Genomic DNA, 27,194 nt, shown 5'->3' on the forward strand with positions numbered 1-27,194 from the left:
AACCAATGGTTTGACATTTTCCAAAATAAAAAATCAAACTTTCCAATCTGATTTTAGTTTTACAAAAAAAATGAACCATTCTTACTAATGTGAATTATGACCATTGGTTTGGCATGCGGAATTTGTGACATCCCATGAATACGTAGTTATAACATCGTCTGAACTCGTAATTCATAGTAAGGGGTTAGAGTATCATCGCATGAATACGTAGTTACAACATCGCCTGAACTCGTAATTCATCACCTACAGGTTATGGGCCTGCTGGTGTTTCCACTGGGTTGTCTAGAATAGTTCGTGGTCGCATTTAGAGGGAAACGAATTTTCGATTTTGTTCACATTTAGTCACTAAACTTTTTTTCGTTATCTATTTGCCACTAGACTATTGAAATTGTTCACATTTTACCCTTATGACCGGTAACAGCCGGTCATAAGGGTAAAATGTGAACAGTTTCAATAGTTCAATGGCAAATTGACAACGAACAAAAATTTAGTGATTAAATGTGAACAAAATCGAAAGTTCGTTACCCTTTCAAGTCATTATCCCTAATATAAATCATACAATTTAGCTATAAATCAAGAATACACAAACTTCTTTTATTTTTGCCATCTTAATTTGAAAACTTATTTAAATTTTGAAATACCTAAATCTATCACTAGACAACAATATCATATTCATGATTTTTTTTTTTTTTTTTTTTTTTTTAATTCAATATTATGTTGTATCGTACAAAATCATGATTTTATCAAATATCTATACATATAGAAGGTAGACATATGCATATTCATAACAATGTATATATTAGTTTGAGAAATCTCCAATAAAATCATAATGTTTTGGGTCATTAATACTGTTTAATTCCAAATTAATTTTTGTTTACAAAAAAAGATGGATTACCGGTTAAAACTTTAGAATAACTATTTTGGTCGGTTTTGCAAATTTAGTCGATATTTCGTCTTTTTTTTGTTAATTGTAATACTATTTTTTTACCAATAACCAAAATTAGTTCAAGGGTAATCTTAAAAAAATTTCAATATTTTGGTTATTAATAAAAAAACATAATAATATAAATTAGTTTAAAAATAATCTTCAGAAAATTCTCAAATTTTAGGTTATTGGTAAAAAATAATGTAATCTTTAAAAAATTCTAATTTTTTTTTGACCAATTAACGAAAAAAAGAAAAATGACTAAATTTGCAAAACCAAAAAAGGTTATTCCGAAGTTTTAGCTGGTACTTTGTCTTTTATTTATTTATTTGTTTATTTATTTTTATTTTTTTTATTTATTTTTTTAATTTTTAAACACAAACTAATTTGAGACTAAATCGTAAACAAACTCAAAATATTAAGACTTTATATGAGATTTTTCATATTAATTTTAATTAATCATTATAAACTTATATACAAAATTTTTATCTTTATAAATTAATAGATTTTACAAATCTTTCATTAGTCATTACGATTTTAAATTATCAAAAGTTTCTTGGATATTAACCTGATATGTATTATATATAGGGATTTTCTAATATATGACAAATCAACACACATTGTTGTATAGCCCATTGTTGTATTTATTTTAATAAAGAAGAGATCGATTTATAAAAAGATAATATCTTCTATAATTATATCTAAACAATATAGTATATACTTTAACTTCTAGTCGATGTATAGTTTGAATATAAATATGGTTTACATATACACCAAAATTAATCGTTTACTAATTTGTTTAAACAATTTATCAAATCTTAAGATTATACGTCAAAAGATAGTTATTAAATTAATCGAAATAAATAGTGTTATGATATGAATGCTCATCGTCCTTTAAAATTTTAAATATGTATAGTATTTACAAAATTTATTTTCCGAAATATCTCACTTTCTTGCAATGATACCATCATTTCTGCATATCACAAAACACTTTCATTGATTTTAAACTATAAAAGTTTTATATAGACATAATAGATAAATGAACAGTACCTTAACCCCTTTTTTGGATAACAAAACTAATTATTTTAAAAACATCTATAGATTTTAGAGTTATAACATTACTATGCATGATTTGTTGGACTCTATTGAGGAGCCGCACAACATCTGACGCAACGAAACCGAAAATATTAAATGCATAAGGTATAAACGTGTGCTGATTTTCCTTGCACGTTTTCTAGTGTTTAGCCACTTTGCATGATGTGACTTTTAAAACAACATATCATGTAGTGAAAACCCCACTATCCAAGTCCACAGGAGGGGAAACCCCTGTTAGATCCATACATGCATGATTAACTTCAACCCATCTAAAAACTAAAACATCCGCTGGTATAATTGTTGAACGTCTTTCCAACAGGTCAATCAGAAAGTTCACATGTGTCTATTTCTTGGCAGAAACTTCAGCAAACCTAAATATGTCAAAAAGAACATACCTAACCAGATCGTGCCGGTACTTGAAACCTCTCTACAAACATTATTGTTATTTTTTGTTTATTTTCAAATTTTGTTTATGAGAATCACTCGTATATCAATTTCGTGATAAAAAAACATTTGATGAATTGTTATGGTCAATCTTACAGACATTACCCTTTAAATTCCTGATCTTTAAAACTTTTTAATATTTTTATAATCAAACTCATCAATTTTGACCATTTTGATACTTAAGCATTTGAAAAATTACGGACACTTATCTGTTATCTTGATTAATTTTTTTTAACAATACATCGTATAGATATATGATTGTTATAAAGTTAAATCTTATCCAAATTGACAAGACAAGACGATACCAAATTTATTCACGATTCTCTTCGAAAAGGTCTCCTTTTGCCAACGCACAAAAGACTTTCCGTAAGATTTCTTGTTCCCCTCCTTCTAGAACAAAATCATTGTATACGTGTCCATTATGTTTTTGATTATTTTTTGTTTTTAGTTTGAAGTTAAAAGTTTAAATTTTGTATAATAGTAGTTGTGTATTAATTATGACAAAAATGATTCAGCCTAAGATAATTATATTTGTCCGAAATCGAACTAAGAAATATTTGTTATAATCCGTCTAAACATGATTCATACCACATGGATTACAAAGTAAATCAATGTTATAACTTTTAAATGTTTGTTATATGCCAACTAAACATGATTCAAAAAATGAATTTCAAAGTGAATAAATAGAAATAACAAGTTTATATATATATATATATATATATATATATATATATATATATATATATATATATATATATATATATATATATATATATATATATATATATATATATATATATATATATATATATATATATATATATATATATATATAGAGTTAGGTTCATGTGAGACGGCCTAATTTTGTTAGACCGTGAGACGCATTTTTTTATTTTATTTTATTTTATTTTTTAATTTTTTTTAGTTAATTCAAGTTCCGAAAATAATATTTAAAAAAAGAATTTTTGGATTTTTCCATTTATTTTGCATTTTAAAATTATTTTTTAGAATATGTACAGTGTAATATTCTATTAGAGTATTTCACGTATTTTTTAAAAAAAATGGATTTTTTTTAATTAATTCAAGTTCCAAAAATAATATTAAAAAAAGAATTTTTAGATTTTTCTATTTATTTTGCATTTTAAAATTATTTTTTAGAATATGTCAGTGTAATATTCTATTAGAATATTTCACGTATTTAAAAAAAACGGATTTTTTTTATTTATTTTAGTTAATTCAAGTTCCGAAAATAATATTTTAAAAAAGGAATTTTTGAATTTTTTCATTTATTTTGCATTTTAAAATTATTTTTAAATTTGGTCTCACAGTCTCACAAAATTAAAATGGTATCAAATGAACCTGAATATATATATATATATATATATATATATATATATATATATATATATATATATATATATATATATATATATATATATATATATATATAACCCAACTAAACGCGTTTTAAATGTATATTATAAAGTCAATCAATGTTATAAGTTATAACTAAGAAATGTTTTATTAGAGTACACGGTATGAGTCCAAAATTACTCGTTATGGGCTTACGTGTCCGGCCATAACGCCGTTGTAACGGGGAACACCGCCCCCCTCCTCGTTGCTTCTCGTTATGACATCACTCATGGTTGTTAACACGGATTGAAACGGATGCAAATTTGAACGTTTAATTACTCGACCGTTTGCAAACGATCAAAACTTAAATAAATTTTTTTACCTTTTATCTATATTAATACTATTTTATCCCATTTTTTAAACATTTCCTTCATTCTCTCTATATCTTATACACATACTTTCTTTAAATTTTTAAAAAATGGAGCAAAACCCAACCCCCCCTCCATCATCAAACCCAAACATACAACCAAACACAACCCCGCCTCTCGAATTTGCGGGTTATAAAAATTATTTCAACCTTTTATCGTCTCAAGTATCACTACAAATCTCATGCCAATGCGCCGCTTTCAATCCCGCTTCACCACCACTGCAATTTCCCAACTCACCTTACCTTCAACAAAATTTATAACAAAATATTTTCTCTACTTTTTCTTCGATGCAACAAACAACCACCCAACCACCACCTACAACACAACCATCAGTTGAAGTGGACGCGGGAGGTAGTAGGAGAAGGAAAGGGAAAGAAAAACCAAAAGGGAAATTGATAGCGGTTGAAACAGAAAATACAGACGTTCCACAATGGTGGACACCGGAGGAGGAATATACTTTAACGACGACTTAGTGTACTATTTCAAAAGACGAACTCCGCGGAAATGGAATGAAGAAAGGAATTTATTGGGGGGCGGCGCGCGACAAGTTTCACGCTATTTTGAAGAAAATCCGTATCGCAACAATGACATGTCGAGCAGCAAATGAGGTCAAATAACTAAGCGGTGCAGCAAATTCAACGGTATTTACAATCGACTTGAGGTGCAATAGCAAAACAGAACCAACGACTTCGATTTGTTCAAATCTGCAAATGAACAATATCGGGTTGAAATGTGACATGTTTTCGACTTTGAAAAATCATGAGAGTTGTTGCGAGCAGATCCAAAGTGAAATAAAATGCCTACATCATCGGAGGTTCAATCCAAAAGGTCTTGTAATTCGAGCTCGGTCGACGTGTCGGACATACAGACTCACATCAACCGACACCGATGGGATCCTGGATGATATAGATGAGATATCCCGAAAACGATGACCGCCCAGACGCGACAAAGCAAGGCGCGTTGCAAGGCATACATAGGAGGTTGAGGCGAAAGCAAAAGATGCGGCGGAAATGAGAGCGAAATTTGACGAGCACAATTTGTTAATGAAAGAAAAAAATGACTTGAAACGTCATCATTTGGAGTTCCTAAAAAAGCAGGCACGGGAGAAGTAGACGCAAAAAGAGAGAGAACTAATGACACATCAATTGTCAATTCTTCAGATGAGCGAGGAGGGTTTCACGCCTGCTGATCTAGCGGTGCTACAAGCGATGAAAGAACAAATTAGGAAGCAATATTTGGGTTAATTAGGATTTTATGAGTAATTTGAATGATATTTTAATTATGACTTTAGATTTAAAATTATGTTTTTTTTAATTGTAATCGTAATTTTAGATTTTAAATATTATGTCTTTTTTTTTTTTTTTTTTTTTTGGTTTTTAAATTTTATGTTTTATAAAAATATATTCATTTTAGTGATTAAAAAAACTTAAAAAGGAAAAAAAAAAACGAAAAAGGAAAAAAAACCAAATTCGAAAAAAATAAAATAAAAAATAAAACATATTTATTCTCAAAAAGTTGGTGTTGCATCTTGTTGCCCATTTCCCCACTTGGTGTTATAACATAATTTGTTTATATGACATGTGAGGTGACACAACTTAGTGTCACATCTTGTTGCCTACACCCAATGCTCTTATAAACAGATTAAACTAGGCGAATGCCCGCGCGTTGCGCAGAAACTCATATATAGTTGACGACTTTACAAATATATGTTTCTTTTAAATATAACAATAACGTTGTTGAATTTGATATAATAATCCATATACTAAAATGATATAATATATTGATTATTTTGAATTATATGATAATATATACCTCTATTATAAGTGCACAATGCCAATCGTTTAAATGATTTCTACCCGCGAGTTACATATGAATAAAATTAAATATAATATATGGTTTAATGTTATTTATAGTTGTGTTATTTTTAAATAAATTATTAAAATTTATTTGATTAATGTTTTAATTTCTATCATTATAATTATTTAATATATGAAACATTGTTTTTTGATTTTAAAGGTAACAATATTATCATTTATATAGAGTTATTATTAAATATTGTTATTGTAAGTTATTTTAAGCTACTTATTTGAAAACTTTTATCGATTATAAAAATATATTTAGGAAATATTTTAGTTAAATTGAGATTGTAATTTAGTTTTTGCATTTATCACTACAACTTATCACTTTTAACTATTTACAAAGTATTATTTGGTTTTTTAAGTGTAACTGAAATTTATATTTAAGTTAACACTGTAATGATATATTTAAATTAACAATTTAAGTATTTTTTTCCAAACTGTTCAGAAGTTGTAACTTTAAACTAATAATTGTTAACAACAACAACATTTTAAATTTAATAAATTAAGTACCATATGTTAAAAGGTATAGACGTAACTTTCTAAGTAGAAGTAAAGATATTATTTTAAATTGAAATTTAGTTTACTTATGATTAAACTTTAGGTTTGATATTTATTTAACCTTATTAACCAATTTATAATAATTATTAGAAAAAAGCTACAATCTATCATTTTTAACTATTTACAAAATATTTTTTGTGTTGTTTAAGTTAAATTAAAACTTATATTTAAGTTGATCCAATAATGTTATATTTAAATTAATAATTTAAGTATTTTATATAAGTTGTTCCATAATTTTATTTTTATAACGATAATGGTTTACATCCAACAATATATTATAACCAACAAATTAAGTATAATATGTTAAAAGTTAAAAAAACATAACTTTATAAGTAAAAGTAAATATATTATTTTAATATGTAAATTTAGTTTATATATGACTATACTTTAAGTTTGATATTTCTTTAACATTATTAATTAATTTATAATTATTATTAGAAAGAAATTGAGAAGTCATGAAAGTTTCAAATGAATGTGGTGAAAGAAAAATGATGAGAGTTTAAAATGAATGTGGTGAAAGAAAAAAATACATCATTTATAAGTATATAAAGATAACGATGTGATTATCATTATCTCATATGAATTATCATTTTCTTGGAATGAAATTATATGTGATTAATTATTTTGAAGGTGAAAAGGTGTGGAGGGTTTCAAATGTATGAGGTTTTAGCAAATTTTAATGGGGGGTTTCAAATGCATAAGATTCAAGGGAAAGTGCATGTTTTATAAGTATGTAAGATATGATTTACATTATGACATCAACCTAATAGACTTATTTTGATTTTGCAATATAATTCACTTTTATGAAGTTATCATTCAATCAATTTTCTATTTTTCGATTCACTTATTATTATTATTTTGAATTTTATGCCCTTATCGTTTATTTAATTTTATAATTTTTTGATACATGCTCCTAATTTTTGATTCACGTTTCTAAGCCATCCAATCCTGGAAGCATCAAAATACCTTGCTATATAGACACCCAAAACATGAAGCACCAAAGTACATTGATTTAGCACCAGGAAACAACAAAGTACATTGTCACATGCAGCTAAAAGTAACACCAATCGGATAGCCTTATTTGACTCAACCAATATAATACACTTTTTATGCCTTTATCGTTCATTCAAGTTTCTAATTTTGAATTCATGTTTATAATTTTTTTATTCACGTTTCTAATACACCCAAGACAGAAAGCAATAAAGTATATTGCTATAGCACTTGGAACCATAAAGCACATTGGTATGTGCGGCTAAAGATGACAACAATAAGATAGCCTTATTTTGACTTATCCATAACAATGCATTTTTATATGATTATCGTTCGTTCAAGTTTCTCATCTTTTGATTCCATTTTTTTTTTAATTTAAAAAGTTGTAATATTTTATATTCATGTTTTTTTTTCTTATTAAAGTATTAATTCAAAATAAACATCCTAAATCAAAACAAAATGAGCATCAATAATCAAACTTTTTAGATAAACATATTAAACCAAAATGATCATCTTTAATCAAATAAGAAAATGAGATAAAGTAAAATACAAAGAAGAGTAAAAAACGTAATGCGAATGAAATACCTTTGTACATATGTTGATTCGATGTCCACTTCAGTAGTGGCAGTCTACTTAACATTTTTGTCATACTTCTTATTTCCACTAACAATGTAATATTATGAATCAAATTTAATAGGAAAACAAGATTTAAAAGATGGAAGAGTTGATAATCAAAGCATCCATACCTTTTTCAAAAGTATTAAAAGATGGAATAGTTGATAATATAAATATCAATAGAATTTGGGTCAAGTAATTAGTGTTATAACTTCTTCACGTCCTAATAGAAGTAAAAATATGATGAACCAAATCCTAAGATTAAATTATAAAATAATTAATTCTAACGTGTAAGATTGCATTAGATAACATTCTATGCATTAGTTAATTGTCGTCACCATTGAGATTAATTATTAGATCAATTCTTGCATAATACGAACTAAATACTGATTATTTGGATAGTTAATTACATGACCATTGTGTTAGTTGTCCTTATAGCAATTACGATTAGTTAATCGGACCAAGTAAACTAATCAATCTAGAAATCAATAGTAAATTAAATCCAGTGTACTTTTGAGAAATCAGCCACAACCAAGGTTCTAAATCGTGTGGGGCGTGGCGTGGCGGCAATGTCAAGCCTCAAGCCATAACGAGCCTTGGCGAACATTGACGTTTTTCAAAGCGTGATATGTTTTTATACATTAAAAAAAGATAAATCACATAATTAAAGAATTATATCAAATCTAAAAAGTTTTTAGAAGTGTTATATCAGCACTTAACATGAAAAAGTTAATAACTAAATTCTTTTATGCTCAATCTGAAAAAAAAAACTCGCGCCTTGGAAAAAACTCGTGCCATAACGCGTTAAAGCACGACTAGCCATGCTATTCGGGTGCCACGACTGAAGGGGAAATAGAATCTAAGTGAAATTAATTTAAATATCTTATTCTTAATCCAATCTCTAGTTCCTTTTATTTTGTTTTAGTTTTGTTTAATTTTTTAACGCCCGGTTCCCGGTACGTATTTTAAATTTAAGTAATGGTAAGTTTTATACTGGGACTCGGTGAGTTGGAGGCCCAACTCGTCGAGTAGACTGGATTCTAAACGCGGGTTTTAAGTAACCTACTCAATGAGTCAGGAGCCCGACTCGACGAGTAGGACTGCCTGGATGAAACCCTAATATCTAGGGTTTGCACCCTATTTAAATGCCTTAACTTGTCCCATTCCAGCCTCCATCGTCTCTCACAGTCCAGGAAAGCCGTAACTCGAAACCCTAAAGCATTTGGAGTGTTCTTGAGCCATTTTGAGTGTTTTTGGTGGTTTGAAGCTTGAAGAAAGAAGTGGAAGCTTGGGGGTTCCAGAAGAAGCAAGTGGATCCAGTGGTTTTGCTTCATTTCCAGCTCATTCAAGGTAAAAAGCTTCAACCTTGACTTCCCATTTGTTAGATCCTCTTTAGGGCTTGAATCTTGTCATTTTTAGGGCATTTCTAAGTCACCTTTGGGTTTAGAGCGTAATATGGCGTGATGACTTTAGATTTTGAACCTAGGAAGGTTCTCATGGCATAAAGGTTTCAACTTTACTGCCATAAGAGCCCCATGCACCTTATAGACCTCATTTTTAGGTCTTTTGAACTTAAAGACCCATGCATGGATGTAAAGTCTGTGACTTTACGTGTAATATGGACCCTAAGAGGTTAGATATATGTTCTGTATGCATTAAGGCCAACTGAGATTGACTGAATAGTTTTAGACATGGAGGGACTCGGCGGGTCGTTCGTACGACTTGGCGAGTCGGGTCACAGTTTCCCCCAAACCCCTTTTGATAATGGGCAATGTGTTGAGTTAGAAGAACACTCGGCCAATTGGGATCTTTGTGGACCTGAAGATCATGGAACTCGGCGAGTTCAAGAACAAAACTCGGTGAGTTCAAGACTATATCCCAATTGCATGAAGAAGAACTCGAAGAGATCATAAGGAAATCAACGAGTACAGGACTAGACGTGTGTTCTTGCATGAAGAAGGACTCGACGAGTTCAAGGATGAACTCGACGAGTCAGTTGTAGAAAGTCTCGAATTTGTATGAAGGAGAACTCGGCGAGCTCGTGCAAGACTCGGCGAGTAGGGCCGAAGTTTTAGCGTGTTAAGGAATAGGGAACTCAACGCGTTGTTGGGTCAACTCGGCGAGTTGAGTCAACCAGATGTTGACTTTGAACCAAAGTTAACTTTGAACCAAAGTTGACTTTGACCAAGGTGTTGACCTTGACTTTGGCTTTGACCTGAGTAACCCTTGTAAGGGTTAAGAGTATGTAATGGCAAATGAAGGAAGGTTGTTATGTGTAGGAGTTGAGAGGAGTTGATCTCGGCATCGAGGACAATTCGGACTTCATGACACTGGGGTGAGTTACCATCCAGTAGAAGTGGGTCTAAGGCACCAATGTCGGCCCTCTAGTAGTTGATTATAGTTGAGATGATTGTCTTTGTGATAATTGTCTGGTATGCCACTATCTGTTATGTGTTATGTGCTAGTATGCTATGTTTTATGTGATAGTGGTTGGAGGGGTAGGATAGACCCCGTTATCGGTTGTAAGGACTGACAGGGTAGGTCGGGCACCCCAGATATGCCTGACAGTATGTATATGCTATGTTATTATGTGGTAGTAGTAGGGGTGAAATAGTCCCTATAGTCGGTTGAGATAAACCGGAGGGTAGATCGACACCCCAGAATGGCCTGACAGGGTAGGTCGAGCACCCCATAAATGCTTGACATGGGTAGATCAGGCACCCCAGAATTGCCTGACAGGGTAGGTCGGGTACCCCAGAATTGCCTGGCAGTATGTTTGTAATATGGTATGTGGTATGATGGGGGAAATCACTAAGCTTCGTGCTTACACTTTTCAGTTTTGTTTCAAGTACCTCTTTAGCAAAGGGGAAGGAGCTGGCATGGGAACTGCGCATCACACACATAGGATTTCCACATTATGAGATTCTTAGGAATGTACTCTGACATTATTATTACTTTATGACATGTTTTTAAGACACTTATGGTTTGATGAAATGATATGAATCGATGATGTTTTTCAGTAAGATGTTTTTCAGTAAACTATTTTATAAGTTACTTAATTGAAAACAAAATCTTTGGTCTTGAAAATTGGGATGTTACAAGTTGGTATCAAAGCCTTGGTTTGAGGGATTCAGACACACCTTTGGGAGTGTCTGGACTCAAATCGAGGGTTTGAAAGATTTTCACAAGAAAATAGTTTTTCCAAAAATTAAAGTGAAAAGTTTTGAAAAAGAGCAAGGTGTGATGTGCGCGATCGACCGAGCTCAAGAAACAAGAAACACATAGCCCAACTCCAAAAGGATGGAGTCTTGGAGTCATTCGACCTTAGGGACGATGACGTGTGTGCCAGGCCCGGTCAGGATGAAGTTGATGTGTTCAACTAAATTCTATGTCGAATAAATCAGAAATCGAGGAACAAAATGTTAGACAATAAGTATTGTTAACATGATATCTAGAACAAAGGATTATACGATCATTTATCTGAAGGACAAGATTTTGATTGGAGTTGACAACAACGTATAAGAGCTACGATTGCTAATCGAATCCTGAAGACATATGTGAGATATAGTTACTAGACTTATCCAAGTAGGAGACTGTTGGATTAGTGTCTAAGCACGTAACTATATTTGGTATGTACTTGACCCGGTTGTGCATGGTCCTTTTGGGTTGCCTTCACCAAAGCTACTTGACAAGGTAATTTGATGAGAGAGAAAGAGGATAATATGATTTATTAATATATTATAAGAGTAATATACTAAAGGAGAAATCATATTTATTTAGCTAGTATTAGTCATAAATTAATTAGGAATTAATTTGGCGACTAAAAGAGATTAATTAAATAAAGGGGCATAAACTGTCAAATGTATGATAGTTGAGTTTTGGGCTGGGAAACCTAATGGACCAAGGGGGAACGAAATTATGATGAAGGATCATCATATTTTCGTCCAAGGCCCTATTCCAGAAGGTTCCTTGGGCTGCTTGGTGACTAATCTGTCCATTAGGGTTTAGACTGAAACCCTAGCAGCCTACAGTATAAATAAGACCCCTAGCCTTCAATTTTCGGCCACTTGCTTCCCAAGAGAAACCCTAGGCAGAAATTAAGCAACCTCCCCCCTCTGTCATAGTTTCCTTCTTACTTGTGGTGTTTGTAAGCCATTAGAGGAGTTACAATTGTGACTCTAAGCTCCAAGAAAGAAGATTCAAGCTTCCATTGAAGAGGTAAACATCTAGATCTGATTCTATATGTTAAATTATGAAATATATAAGCTAGTTTAGGGTTTGTAAGTCTTGGATTCATTGCATGTACAATAGAGAAACCTAAATCCAAGCATTAGGGTTTGTATGAGCACATAGGATTGTTCTTATGCATAAAACCCATCAGGCCTCTCATTCGAAAAATTAACTGGTCTAAATAATATATAATGGTATTCGCGAGCTAGTTAAGTAAGGGTAGCAGGGACTTCTTACGCAGCTGATGGCAGAGAGTGGGTTGGAGAGTTACCCTAGGGTAAGCCTAGGATGAGACTAGCACAAAAGTGAAACAATAGTAGAAGGGACTTGGTAAAGTCGAAGAAATCCGTGAGGAAAGTACGGAAAGATGTGGAAGCTAGTATGGGCCCGTACTACTGAAAGCAGAGGATACGTACTCGAGTCAAGGAGGGCTGAGATAGAACCAGGGAACTTGTAGAGTGTGTGAGACCTCTCAAGATTTTGTATGACCCTGGTAATTGTATGTTTTATTTTAGAATGGTGATGATTATGCATCATAGAGCAGGAGGATCAGGATCGGGATTAGGATCAGGATCAGGTTCAGGTTCGGGATTCGAACCAGTTGATGAGAGACTGCACGAATTCATCACGTCTGAGATCACAAGAGGCATCCTTGAGGCGACCCCGATGATTTTCGGGTCGATCAAGGAGGGGATTATCGAGTTGATGGAGGATCGCCTCAGGGCGTTCAGGAGCGATATGGAATCTGGCCAAACGGGGATACACATACTCTCCTTCAAGGACTACAGGGGATGTGGTGCGCCAGACTTCCACGGGGTGAAGGACCCCATCGTTGCCAGGAAGTGGATTGCAGACATGGAGTCTGCTTAGTTGACTAGTTTTTCCCCGAGGGGTTGAAAGTTCGGTATGCTGCTGGATGTTTGAGAGACAGAGCCAAAGATTGGTGGGAGTCAGTTGGTGACCTCTGGAAGCCTCAGCCATTGAGGCTATGACTTGGTAAAAATTTGTGGCCCGATTTAGGACAGAGTTCACGCCGGTTGTGGAGCTTCAGCAGCTAGCTAGAGAGTTTTTGACATGAGACAGACTACTGAGACGGTGGCGGAGATTACCGCGAAGTTTCGGGAGTGGGCCTTATTGGTGCCTCGGTATGCATGAGATGAGGAGATGCGGAAGACCCGCTATCATGACATGTTGAGAGCTGATATTTAGGAGCATGTCAGCTACTCAACATGCCCGACCCTGGATTCCATGATTGCCAGGGCGAGGGAGAGGGTGATTGATTTAGAGCACCTCAGGAAGAGGAAGGAAGAGACGGAGCAGTTTACTGTGGTTTCGGGGAAGAAACCCAAGGATTCGACACCAGGTCGAAGGGCTAGCCTTGCCAGAGCCGTTGCAGGAAATGCGACAGACCGCATGAGGGAGCTTATAGATTGGGGTCATCAGGTTGCTACAAATGTGGCAAGACTGGGAATTTCAGCAAGGATTACACCACCCTACCCCCACTATTCAGACATCAGAGTTGTTGTGTTTCCACTGCAACCAGCGAGGCCATAAAAAGGCGAATTGCCCGAGGTTGACAGCAGCAGCAACAACAGCAACGCCAGTGGCGGTGCCAGCTCCAGCGACCCTGCGGATTACTGATGGCCGGCAAGATAAGTCAGAGGCTCTAGTGGTGAAGAGCCGAGCCTTCCAATTGTCTACGGAGGAGGCACGCGCCGCACCCGATGTGGTGACGAGTATGATTTCTTCTCCCTAGTTCTTACTATATGTTGCTTATGATATTTATGTGCCATGTCATGTGTTTTGTTTAGGATCGTTCCATGTGAACGATATTCCAGTTCAGGTGTTGTTCGATTCGGGTGCTACCCGATCGTTCGTCTCTCTCGCATTTAGCAAGAGGTTTCTTGAGTCTTTAGGCATGTTGGATTGCCCCTAGAGGTTGAGATTGCTGACGACCGATTAGTACGAGCAGCAGAGGTTTTCAGGGATTGTGTTTTGAGACTGTATGAGGAACGCAACCTAGTAGACCTGGTTCCCATTCCGTTGCATGGGAACAAGGTTATTATAGACATGGATTGGTTGAGCTCTAATGGGGCAGTGATCGAATGCGCGCAACCATTGGTACGGGTCAGGACCCAAAGTGGGGGAGAGCTGGTGATTCAGGGGGAGAGGCCACAACGTGGACCAACTTTATGTTCAACAGCTAGAGCTAGGTGCTACCTCTAGCAGGCTTGCGCATGGTATGTCGCCTATGTTATGGATACCCGAGAGGCAGGCACGGTAACCGTGAGTGATGTGCCAGTAGTGCGAGAGTACCCAGACGTTTTTCCAAAGGAGTTGCCTGGAATACCTCCGGAGAGACAGGTAGAGTTCAGGATCGACCTGGTCCCTGGTGCGGCTCTGATAACCAAGGCACCATAACGGTTGGGTCCTCCTGAGATGCAAGATTTTTCTACACAACTACAGGGGCTGTTAGACAAGGGATTCATTAGACCGAGCAGTTCACCTTGGGGAGTCCCGATCCTGTTTGTGAAGAAGAAGGACGGGTCGCATCGGATGTTTATAGATTACCGAGAGCTGAACAAGTTAACGAGGAAGAACCGTTACCCACTCCTGAGGATAGATGATCTCTTCGACTAGCTACAGGGGGCATATTGGTTTTCCAAGATAGATTTGCGATCATGCTACCATCTCGGCTGAGAAGTTGGATGACATCTTTATTCGACAGGTTGTAGCACGATACGAAGTGCCAGTCTCGTTAATTTCTGACGAAGATGTACAGTTCACTTCCAGATTCTGGAAGAAGTTTCACGACGAGTTGGATACTCGTCTGCACTTTAGCATTGCTTTTCACCCGTAGACAGATGGTCAGAGAGAGTGGACCATTCAGACATTGGAGGATATGCTGCGGGCTTGTGTTCTAGACTTCGGTGGTAGCTGGGATACCTACCTTCCCTTGGTAGAGTTTTCCTACAATAATAGCTACCACACGGGTATTGACCGTCCTCCTTTTGAGATGTTATACGGGAGGAAGTGTAGAATCCTGATATGCTGGGGTGAGGTTGGGCATAGGGTCCCCAGAAGTGGTGCTCAAGTTGACGGAGAGGATCCAACAGGTTCGGAGCAGGCTTCAGACTGCTCAGAGTCGATAGAAAAGTTATGCCGACAAGCGCCGTTCAGACCTGGAGTTCTAGGTCGGGGATATGGTTCTCCTGAAGGTGTCACCTTGGAAAGGTGTCATCCGGTTCAAGAAGCAGGGAAATTTGGGCCCCGAATACATCAGTCCTGATCCCTCACCGGCACTTAAACTGTCGACTGCTGGTCTAGGGAATAAAACCACCATTCTGAAACACATAGCGACAAACGTCAGAAATACTGATATATCTTGAGGGATCAGTATTAGTACAAGTTTCCTGGTTTCGCCTTGGCCTTCCTTGATTCAAGTACGGATCCTCTGCTTTCAGTAGTACGGGCCCATACTACCTTCCACATCTATCCGTACTTTCCTCAAGATCTGCCTCAACTCCACCAAGTCGCTACTACTGCTACTGATCTCTGCTACTCTCATCCTATGCTTGCCCTAGGGAAATCTCTGACTCTGCTGAATCCGGTCCTCAGCTGCCGAAGGCCTCTTTGTAATGCCAATTAGTCGTCACCTGGGTACCATCACGTGTGACGAGGTTCAGATAATCCTTCGAGTAAAAGAATCGTCCCTACAACGGTTGGACTGAAACAAGAGCTACGCAATAGGGCCAAGTCCAACACTCTGAGATTATTCAACCCTGACCACATGTGATGTGACATACTCACCTAATGGTTAACTCCCATCACTCAGAGTCCCACAAAGAACGAAGCAAGCAACATTTGGACACCGAAAACTACTCAAGCAAATCTATCCTTACAACGAGAAATTGTACTAACATACTGTGCTAAGCTCATACTATCAAGCATAACCTAAACAGGCTATCCCACTACTGTCTACTCAATACTAGCATGCAATTCTCATAAACTTAAACACATAAAGCAGGAACATAAGGCATCCTCCTAGATCCTTAGTCCTATTCTATCATGCTGTTCTACTGAAACTGAAACAGATAATATAAAACTTGTATGGGTAATTTGAGAGTACTTACTTGAGCTCTACTGATCGCATGCACCACACCCTTTTTCCTTTTCTCAAAACTCTTTTCCTTTTAAGTTTCTTTTCAAAATTCTTTCGAAAATATTCTTCGTTTAAAAATCTTTTACCATTTCCTTAGTTTGAAACATCCCAAAAATACGACCCAATTTTTTTTTTTTGTTTTAATATTACTAAAAATCACATCCTCGAATGTCATATATATAATAATAACCATGGAATGAGTAACTCGAAAGTCATTGTAACCGTGTCAAAACAAACTGTATCAATCATATCAAAATATCTGAATAAAACTCCAAGAATAAAACTGAAGCTGTGGTGTGTGCGATGCCATCAACCCGAGCTCTTCCCTTTGCTAGCGGAAGTACCTGAAACCAAAACTGAAACTGTAAGCATGAAGCTTAGTGAGCTCCCCCAAACTACCACATACAATACAATAACATATAAACAACTATTGGGCCTTGCCCACTGCATCAGACCGAATTCCGGAAACTGCATCGGACCGAAGTCCGGAACTAACCAGGGCCTTTCCCTCTGCATCGGACCGAGGTCCGGAAACTGCATCGGACCGAAGTCTGGAACTGACTGGGATCTTGTCCCTTGCATCGGACCAATGTACGGAACTAATTGCATCGGACCGATGTCCGGAACTGACTGTGACCTTGTCCGCTGCATCGGATCGAAGTCCGGAAACTTACTGAACATAACATAGCATAAACATATAAATTAACATGAACACACATACTGTATACTGCATCAGACCGAAGTCCGGAACACGTAACACAAGGACATGTTTGAATCACAAAGACTTCAAGCACACTGAACTACTGCATCGTACCAAGGTTTGGTACTACTGCTAACTAGACGGGCCGACATTGTGGCCATAGACCCGTCCCTACTGGAAGGAAAAATCACCTCGCAACGCTGACTGCTGAGATGCTAGATTTGAAACTGTCTGACTGCTGCTCCGGAACTCCCCGGCTACAAATCCCATAAACACTAAATCAACTACTGATAACTAATCTCAGGGTAAAATGACTATTTACCCAGGACAAGTCAACTTCCAGGTTAAAGTTAACTTTCAGTTGACCAGACTCGCCGAGTTGGACCGCCAACTCGCCGAGTCCCCATCATCCATTCTAATCCTCTACTCGCTTCTACTCATCGAGTTTGGCAAAGACTCGACGGGTTCTTCTTCGATACTAACATCGAGTCTAATCTTCGTCCGACTCGCCGATTTTTATGAACAACTCATCGAGTCCCCTTTCAACAGAAGAACACACCCAGTCTTTGACTCGCCGAGTTGTATGAACAACTCGTCGAGTCCGACTGCTTCCAGATTCAAGTCTTAACTCACTGAGTCCTTACTCTACTCACTGATTCACCCTAAACTCTCAAATCGGGGAAAAACCAAGGACTCGCGAATCGACTCACCGAGTCTGAACAACAAATCGCTGAGTCCTAAGCATGCCATTACTATACAGTCGATTTTTCTTGATTCCAATGCATCCAATTCATAGATTTGGGTTCCTAGGACTGATTTCACACATAAAGTTTCTAACTTTACGTTCATGCATGCTCATAATAAGCTGAAATGCCCAAAAAGGAGCTAAAAGAGGAGATCTAGGTTTGGAATGGGTGCTTAGCTCAATAAAGGTGGCGACCTTGAGCTTAAAGAGTCTTGAAATGCTTAGATCTGAAACCCATTCGTCTTAACTACCCATAAATCGACCTCAAAGTCTAGAAACGGCTCAAAAACCACATTAGCAAGCTTTTAAGGAGATCTACATAATGACAAGCCAAAATTCAAGCTTTATACCTTAATGGAAACTGGAATGACACAATAAACTCAGATCTTCTTTGTTTCTCTTGAGAATCCCTCTCCTCTCTTCTTCTTCTAACTTCAAAATGCACCAAAATCCTCCACAAAATGAGAAATACTCCAAGAATGCTTAAAGGAAGGCTACGGTTTAGTAAGGGACGTTCTGAGGGTGATGGAGGCTGGTTTGGGGTGCATAATAATGTTTAAACAAGGTGCAAACCCTTGAAATTAGAGTTTCATCCAAACTGGCAGACTCGCCGAGTCCAAGAATATGGACTCGTCGAGTAGCCAACTTAAAACGCATGTAGAACCCGTCTCTACTCAACGAGTTGGGCTACAAACTCATCGAGTACCCCTCTAGAATTGAAAGTTACTTTATTTAAATCACATACCAGAAATGGGGCGTTACAGACTGCCTGAATGAAACCCTAATATCTAGGGTTTGCACACTATTTAAACGCGTTAACTTGTCCCGTTCCAGCCTCCATCGTCTCTCACAGTCCAGGAAAGCCATAACTCAAAACCTAAAGCATTTGGAGTGTTCTTGGGCCATTTTTGGTGTTTTTGGTTGATTGAAGATTGAAGAAAGAAGTGGAAGCATGGGAGTTCTAGAAGAAGCAAGTGGATCCAGAGGTTTTGCTTCATCTCCATCTCATTCAAGGTAAAAAGCTTGAACCTTGACTTCCCATATGTTAAATCCTCTTTAGGGCTTGAATCTTGTCATTTTTGGGGCATTTCTAAGTCACCTTTGGGTTTAGAGCGTAATATGGCATGATGACTTCAGATTTTGAACCTAGGAAGGTTCTCATGGCATAAAGGTTTCAACTTTATTGCCATAAGATCCCCATGCACCTTGTGGACCTTATTTTTGGGTCTTTTGAACTTAAAGACCCATGCATGGACGTAAAGTCTGTGACTTTATGTGTAATATGGACCTAGGAGGTTAGATCTATGTTCTGGATGCATTAAGGCCAACTGAAATCGACTGAATAGTTTTAGACATGGAGGGACTCGGCAGTTCATTCGTACGACTCGACGAGTCGGGTCATAGTTTCCCCCAAACCCCTTCTGATAGTGGGCAATGTGTTGAGTTAGAAGAACACTCATCCATTTGGGATCTTTGTGGACCTGAAGATCATGGAACTCGACGAGTTCAAGAACAAAACTCGACAAGTTCAAGACTATGTCCCAACTACATGAAGAAGAACTCGACGAGTTCATAAAGAACTCGGCGAGTCCAGGACTAGACGTGCCTTCTTTCATGAAGCAGGACTCGACGAGTTCAAGGATGAACTTGGCGAGTCAGTTGTATGAAGGAGAACTCGGCGAGCTTGTGCAAGACTCGACGAGTTCAAGGAGAACTCGGCGAGCTTGTGCAAGACTCGGCGAGTAGGGCCAAAGTTTTAGCGTTTTAAGGATTAAGGAACTCGGCGAGTTGAGTCAACCAGATGTTGACTTTGACCCAGAGTTGACTTTGACCAAGGTGTTGACCTTGACTTTGGCTTTGACCTGAGTAACCCTTGTAAGGGTTAAGAGTATGTAATGGCAAATTAAGGAAGGTTTTTATGTGTAGGAGTTGATCCCGACATCGAGGACAGTTCAGACTTCACGACACTAATGTGAGTTACCTTCCAGTAGAAGTAGGTCTAAGGCACAAATGCCAACCCTCTTGTAGTTGATTATAGTTGAGATGATTGTCTTTGTGATAATTGTATGGTATGCAACTATCTATTATTTGTTATGTGCTAGTATGCTATGTTTTATGTGATATTGGTAGGAGGGGTAGGATAGACCCCGATATCGGTTGTAAGGACCGACAGTGTAGGTCGGGCACCCCAGATATGCCTGACAGTATTTATATGCTATGTTATTATGTGGTAGGAGTAAGGGTTAAATAGTCACCGTAGCCGGTTGAGATAAAGCGGAGGGTAGATCGACACCCCAGAATGGCCTGATAGGGTTGGTCGAGCACGCCATAAATGCTTGACATGGGTAGGTCGGGCACCCCATAATTGCCTGACAGGGTAGGCCGGGCACCCCAGAATTGCCTGACAGTATGTTTGTAATATGGTATGTGGAATGATGGGGGAACTCACTTAGCTTCGTGCTTACAGTTTTCAGTTTTGTTTCAGGTACCTCTTTAGCGAATGGGAAGGAGATGGCACGGTAGCTGCGCATCACACACACACATGATTTCTGTTTTATGAGATTCTTGGGATTGTACTCTAACATTATTAGTACTTTATGACATGGTTTTGAGACACGTGACTATGGTTTTATGAAATGATATGAATCGATGATGTTTTTCAGTAAGTTGTTTTATAAGTTACTTAATTGAAAACAAAATTTTTGGTTTTGAAAATTAGGATGTTACAAATTTACCTTCAACATAATCCCCTTTTTACTTTTCTAGTTTTAGTTTAACTAGTATTTAAATATTTTGAATCAAATCATACATTTTTCCCTTGAGTTTCATAACTCGACCTTACCACAACTATACTATTACGCGAATAAACACACTTGTCTAGATTGTGTAGCAGTCCCTAATTGATATAATACCTTTTATAAATAAAGACTTATTATAAATAACACATCAACCATCTCATTAAAAGCGAGTGCCATGTCGAACCCATAATAAATTTGATTTTGTTCTAATATGTAATCACATTAGCAACCTTCATCCTCTAAAATGCTTATAACTAAGCGACATTAGGAGTTGATGGAAATGTGCCCCTCAACCAAATATTGAGGGTTCAAGTCTTGTTGGAGACAAAATGTGTAGATTTAGTAGGATAGTGGTTGAATGTGTAACCATTTAGAAAAAAATGAAAGCTAGTAACCTTCATCTGACTGTGTTGGTTCCTCTATGAGATTTTCATTCGACGGTGTTGGTTTTACGTTCGATTGAATCTTGAATCTACCGTAAGTAATAAACAAACCCTAATAAATTAGGTCTTGAATGTTGAATCTTCCGTAAGTTATAAACAAACCCTAATAAAGTAGGTCTAATTCATAATTTTTAAACAATATGACTTCGACTGTTAGCTAAGCTATGAAGAAACAAATATTCATTTAATAAAATTATTTTGAGATTAAAAGTTTTACTAATTTATTATGGACAAAAATAATTAGATTTTTTAATCGGCAAAATCAGGTAAATGGTCTTTATGGTTTACTAAAAATTAGAACCTCATTCCTTCTTAATTTGTTTGATACAAATAGTCTTTGTGGTTTCTATAATTTATGTGGTTGATCGCTAAAAAAGTAATAATATTGTTATATCTTTTCTCTTATATTTTTACCTTCTTTTAGTTTTATCTAAAAAATTAATAATAATAAAACCCTACAAACACCCCTTTCCTATCCACACCCCCAATAAGACCATCCCTTCACCATCCTTCCAAACCGCCACTCCTTCTCCTCATTTTCACCATCGTTTCACCCCTCTTCGTCAGCAACCAAACTCCTCTACGCCGCCAAAGTAAACAATAAAGATATAGTAAATTACAAGAATCGTCCCTTCGTGCATGTGCCAAATGACACGTTTAATCTCTATTTTCAACAATTTAGTTAGGACCGTCCCTTGTTTTTTTACATTTGCACGCTTCACCCCTTATTAGTTTAAACTTGCACAATTCAGCTTTTGCATGATGTAAAATGTTAAACTTACTATTTGATGGGTTTTGAGCAAAACATACAATCTTATGTGTGTGTTTAAACTCTTTCAGTACTTACAACAATAAGTCTTGAACATTCAAACAGTCCTTTGCCATTTCTCAGAATTCAAACTATGAAAAAGGATGTCGTAATCATATATGAATTTGAGGACGCAATTATCACAATTGCTAACCATAATGATATCAATCAGATTTAAAATCTACTAGCGAAAGTGTTTCCTTATACTATTTTCATGAGTTAGAGCGAAACCTTTTACCACCTAGATTTTTTGGAGTATGTGTTCCTATCCATGTGCATCTTATCATTTTCCAACCTATAATCATAAGATAAGATTGAGGAAAAAACCGAAATCAATTTTGCTTTCATGGATTGAACTTTGCTTATTCTTAATTTCTTGCCCTCTAGCAGCACAAGGGCCTACTGGTGCTTTCATGTTGTTTAAGCAGATCACTTCCATTGACCAATGTACCATCACTGACCAACGTGCTCTGCCTTTTGCAGTCAAATGAGAACCATAGAACTCATAAGAATTGCCAACTTAACTGAAAGGTGCACATAAACAAGAATGTGTCAACACGACAGGTTATAAACCTCCGGTCGTATGCTAGTGATTACTAAAAGGTTTATTGTTAATTGACTCTTGAAACTCTTCAAGATCAATATGACTCCCACTGTCTTCGTGACATATAAGTTTCTTTCTTCAAGGAACATTCCTTGACAATCTAAAACAAATATTCAAAAAGTTAGTATGGATTCTTGTCAAGATAACACTTCATTTAATTGGTCTTAGCTTACATTTGTTTTAACCAAAACATCACAACTACGAATTTCAAATGTGCTAGAGTAATAAAACTTTTCTACTCCACATATCATGAGGTGTTATAAACCTACTTAGTTTGAAATAAGCTTCAAGATACGATTCGAAGTTACTAGAGTGTGACTCTAAAACTTGATTGGAAACAAAGTATGACTCATCTCTTGATCAAACCATTTCAACAATATCAGATTCCACTTCTTAGTCAAAACAACTGCACTAGGATGTCCTTAGAGGATCAATTGTGACATGGTTCCACAATCATGAAGATGATCATAAAACATGATACTAAAGTACTCTCCTTTCCTTTCAAATCGGAGAAACTTTTATCTTTCTGCCTAATAGATTCTTCATATTCGTTCTACCACTCTTTGAAACTTTTCAAAGAATAAAAATTACTCTTAATCTTATAAGCATAACCATATTTACTGAATCATTAGTAAATCATGAGGAATAGACTTATGTCCTTGATGGTGCATCAAAATAGTCCACATCAATGCGTACTAGATCCTTTAGTCCTTCACTTGATTCATATAAACATGTGATCAACGAATTAGTCATGATCTTCCGACGATCAAGGTTCTCATACACCACACAATTCAAATTGTATGACTCCAAGTTTCTATCCAACTGAAACTTGGGTGATGAGAATTCCTTTTCACTTGGTTGATTATGACATTTCCACAAACGACATAACTAAGAATCAAATCAATATTTAACATTGCTAATAATAGAAATATTGTAGCACCTGATTCCTGGTACGTAAAATTTATCTTAGTGTTTTTCATTTTTAGCCTTGGACTCGGCAAGTTGCTGGTCCGACTCGCCGAGTAGAGACGGGATCCGGAACACATTTAAGTTGGCGACTCGGCGAGTCCATATTCTGGACTCGGCGAGTCCCCACTGTCTGATGAAACCCTAAATTTCAAGGGTTTGCACCCTATTTAAACCCTCTTATCCGCCCCCAAGCTCGCCCCCATTCACCCTCAGAGCTCTATACGTCGTTCAAGCCTTGTTCCTTGTGAGTTTGAAGCTTTTTGGTGTGTTTTCTTAAAGATTTGTTGAGGGAAGGAGTGTGGATCAAGAAGAGAAGGAGGCCAAGCATAATTGGGTTATCTCAGTGATTTCCTGGAGGTATAACTTAGTTTCCCTCTGTTTTCATGCTTATTGTCCTTTGTAGCTCCATGAAAGTCCTTCTTGAGCCTTTCCCCAAGCTTGTTTGTGCATTGTGGGTTGTAATAAGTTGTTAGCCTTCAGATCTAGGCATGATTGAGCTCCAGGAGCTTGGATCTACTGCCTTTATGGAGCCATATTGCATGAAAGCCCTAGATATACTCTTTTGGTGCATTTTGAGCCCTAAAATCCTCATGGGTATTTATTTACACGTAAAGTTAGAAACTTTACGTGTTAATCAAGCCCTAGAAACCCAGATCTATGATTGACATGAGTTGGATTCACGCAGAATCGCGTGTATAGTATTTGCATGTGGCCGACTCGACGAGTCATTCATTTGACTCGGCGAGTCAAGTCGCGAGTCCCCGAGTTTTCCCCCTTTCGTGGTTGCGGGGTGGAGTAGTGAGTCATGGGGTGTGACTTAGTGGGTCGGAAGCCAGACTCACTCGTGAAGTAACTCAGCAAGTTAATGCCATGACTCGGCGAATTCAAGGCAATCTTCTTGCCTCAAGAACAACTCGGCGGGTTGTTCATACAACTCGGCGAGTCACAGCATAGAGTGTTCTTCGGATGAAGATGAACTCGACGAGTTGTTCATACAACTCGGCGAGTGGGATGAATGACTATTAGCCTTGGGTTTAGAAGGAGAACTCGTCGAGTCATCGCCTAACTCGACGAGTAGAGACGGATTTATGGTCAGACTAAGGGACAGGGACTCGGCGAGTTGGCAAGCCAACTCGGCGAGCCAGGTCAACTGGCAGTTGACTTTGACTTTGACTCTTGGCTGGTTAGGGGTAAATGGTCATTTTATCCTGAGGTCGGTTAGCAGTATTTGACTAAGTGTTTTGTGGGAATTATTAGCCGGAGGATTTCCTGAGCGGCAGCAGCAGAAGACAGTTAGTTCCCACACCGATCGACAGCTACTTTGAGGTGAGTTACCTTTCAGTAGCGGTGGGTCTACGGCCACAATGTTGGCCCACCAGTAGGAGTTGTATGTTAGTGTAACAACCCGAAATCCAGGTACCCTTCTTTTTAGCCCTTTATCTTTGTTATGTTGCCATTTAGGGTTTGCATGTTAGGTGAGTACGTTGGGCGTACAAGGAGTACGCTGCACATACTCGCGCGCTTCATTTGGACGCGTTCACCCTCAGGTACGCTGAGCGTACCCAAGGTTACGTGGGGCATAACCGGTCCATACCTAAAAACCCTAATTCATTCGGAGGGCTATAAAAGGAATGTGTGGCTCGACTTCTCAGCCACCATCCCTCAGAAAGAAACCCTAAAGAGAGTGTGCATCCGTTCTTAGGCCATTTATGAGTATTCTAAGCTTGGTGGTGTTATTTCAAGGTAGCAAAGGAGGAGAGGAGCTCATTTAGGAAGGCTAGAAGTGGTATTCAAGTGTGGATCTGAGCTTTGCAAAGGTTGAAGCTTCATTATAAGGTAAAAAGTTCAGATCTTGTCCTATAGTTCTTGTATTATGCTTCAAGTACCATTTCTAGGGTTTTAGTCCCAAAGGTGGAGACTTTTTGAGCAAATGGTCTCCATAAGCTTAGATCCTTCATATTTATGGTCTATTTGAGTTGTAGACTCATAAAAATGTAATCTTGGTCGTGAATATTGCACCATGCATGAGATCTAGATCCTTGAGTTGGAATAGAATGATGTTAAGAAGTGTTGGAGCCTTTACAACCATGCCAAGGCTTAAAGGTCTTGACTTTATGGGTATAGACGCATAAACAGAGTCAGATTTAGAAGTTGGAGTAATGGCTTAACCGATTAAGACCAGAAATGGAGTATGCTAGAACCTGATGGTTACGCCGGGCATAACTTCCAGTACGCGCAGTGTACTGGGTGGAGACCCCGATCCATGGGTTGGCTATGTACGCCCCGCGTACATCAAGCAGTACTCCCCGCGTACTCACAAGGTTGACTTTTGTTGACTTTTAGGGTTTTGGTCAACATAGAGACTTTGGGTCAAGGAAGGGTAAAATGGTCTTTTACCCTCTGAGGGATGATGATAAGGGGTAAAGTTTTTGTTGTGGAAGTCTTTGATTATTAAATGCTATTTTTATGATTAGGCGAAGTAGAGTCGTCGTTGGGATTCGAACATAGCGAGTACGCGAGATCTTAGACTTTCCACGAGGTGAGTTTCCTCACTATACTGTACCCGGAAGGGGTTTTTGTTGTGTGACCGGAAGGTCGAGTATGTTACGAGTTATATGCATGGTATATGATAAGTTAATTGTTCATATGTGTTATGTATGATATGCTTGATATGGGCCGGAAGGCGTATATGTTATGGGCCGGAAGGCGTTGTGATGTGGACCGTAAGGTCGATGAAGGTAGGACCGGAAGGTTTACCTAGCTGGGACGAAAGTCCCCTGAGACTCATGGACCGGAAGGTCAGGGCCTGGAAAGGCGTATGTGCGTAAGTTGTATTTTGGGGAACTTACTAAGCAATTATGCTTACAGTTGTGTGTTACGTGTTTCAGGTACTAGTGAGGACCGTGGGAAGGCACCGGCGTGATTGTACACACTGACAGAGAGACGGTTTTCATGATCATGGGATGTATTTTGTTATGATAACATTGTTCACGTTTGAATTTGGAATATTAAACGATGGTTTTGATGTTTGCAAAAATGAAAAATTTGTTTTAAAATTTACGTTGTTACAGTTAGATGATTGTCTTTGTGATAACATCTAGGTTGCTACTACCCGATATGTTATACGTTGGCATGATATGTATATGTGATAGTAGTAGAGTTCGGTTGTAGGACCGAAGGGTAAGTCAGACACCCCAGATATGTCTGGCAGTATGTGATAATACGTTTATATGATATTTGCGATAGTGGTAGTAGGGGGGAAATAGTCCCCAAGTTTCGGTCGTTAGGGCCGAAGGGTAGATCGGACACCCCAGATATTTCTGATAATATGTTATGTTATGATATATGTGATAGTAGCAGTAGGGGGTGAAATAGTCCCCGAGGATCGGTTGTTAGGACCGATGGGTAGTCAACACCCCAGAACGGCTTGACTTGGGTAGTCAACACCCCAGAACGGCTAGACACGGG

The sequence above is a fragment of the Lactuca sativa genome, chromosome 1, assembly GCF_002870075.4.
Source record: "Lactuca sativa cultivar Salinas chromosome 1, Lsat_Salinas_v11, whole genome shotgun sequence".
In the NCBI taxonomy this organism is placed as follows: Eukaryota; Viridiplantae; Streptophyta; class Magnoliopsida; order Asterales; family Asteraceae; genus Lactuca; species Lactuca sativa.